The sequence below is a fragment of the Octodon degus genome, unplaced genomic scaffold (assembly GCF_000260255.1).
Source record: "Octodon degus isolate 3935 unplaced genomic scaffold, OctDeg1.0 scaffold00199, whole genome shotgun sequence".
NCBI lineage: Eukaryota > Metazoa > Chordata > Mammalia > Rodentia > Octodontidae > Octodon > Octodon degus.
The window spans coordinates 3156980-3158363 of NW_004524775.1; positions in this window are offsets into that span (position 1 = coordinate 3156980).

Genomic DNA, 1384 nt, shown 5'->3' on the forward strand with positions numbered 1-1384 from the left:
TAGGTGCTTTAGACCACTGAGCCAGCTCACCAGCCCAAAAGACATTTATTTTTTTATTTTTTTGGTGGAACTGGGGATTGAACTTAGGCCCTTGCGCTTGCCAGGCAAGAGCTTATTCTACTGAGCCATCTCCCTGGCCCGGTAGGGTGTATTTTTAACGGTACTTTGAGATATGAAGTATGACGGTACAACAAACTCTGTCCCTGGTTTCACGAGAGGAGCACTGAGGTTGCCCATGAAGCAGGAGGCAGCAGTGCACCTGTGGCTGTTGATCGTGGATTTTCTCACCTTCAGCCCTGTCAGAAATGTCTGCTGTTTATCAGCTACTGGGCTCATGGTGTTTTTATCACAGCAGCTTGAACAAACTAAGACAGCAATTTATTTGGAATAAACCAGCATTTCCTGATACAAATTTCCGAGATAGATTATCCTACTCGGCTCTAATTGGCTCAGTGTCCTGACAAGAGCTCTACACAAGAGGAGCCCAATCCTAGGACCTCTGCTTTCTGATGTGATCTCTGCCTCACACACATGCTCATCATCCACCAGCAATCTATAGTGAAAATCTGAGGTGAAAAGCAGAGGGAAAATTTGTGGTTTCATCAGAAAGGAAGCATCTGCGAAGTTGGAGCCACATACAGCATGGCTGTGGAAACATTATCACTAAAAAGAAGCAAAGTACTCTGCATAGGACTTGGATTTTTCCCCAGGATTTTATTTACATCACTCAGACATATGGGCACTCAGATCTCTGCAACCACAATCCAAGGGGGCCTGTCTACTGCTCCAGCCAGTGTTGACCTTGGTGTCATCTACATGCTCCTGGTTTTATGGGCACATAGAATTCATGTTATGGAGTTGTGGAGACTTCCATTCAGTTTTCAGAAAACTTGGGAGGCCAGGCAGTACACCCGAGAAGGCAGTGCATGAAGCTGTTGGGCTGCAAGTACAACGAAAAGCCCAAAAAGGTAAGAGACAGCAGAAATGTGGAGTAGCTGCTGAGGAAAGCTGCAGACCATGAGCAGAACCAGCTCTACAGAGGCACAAGTAGCCACTGGCAGTGCTGTGCAGGTGGGCACCCAAGCCCCATGCCTTCACATCGCACAGCTTGCCCCAGGTGCTGGTTATGGAGTTGAGGATTTCATGTTTACCCTGCTGGGTTTCTGTCGTTTTGGTCCCATTCATTTCTGTCTATTTCTTTTTGCAACTGAAGCATTAACTGTGTCACTGTTTGTTAGAAGAATTTAACTTTCTTCATCTTCACAGGGGCTGACAGCTGTAGGAGACTTTGGCAATGTTTGAGCTGTGGGCACACTCAACCTCAGAGCACCAGCTATACTACACAAGAGACAGGCATGAGGCTTTTGGGAGCCAGAGGCAGGGT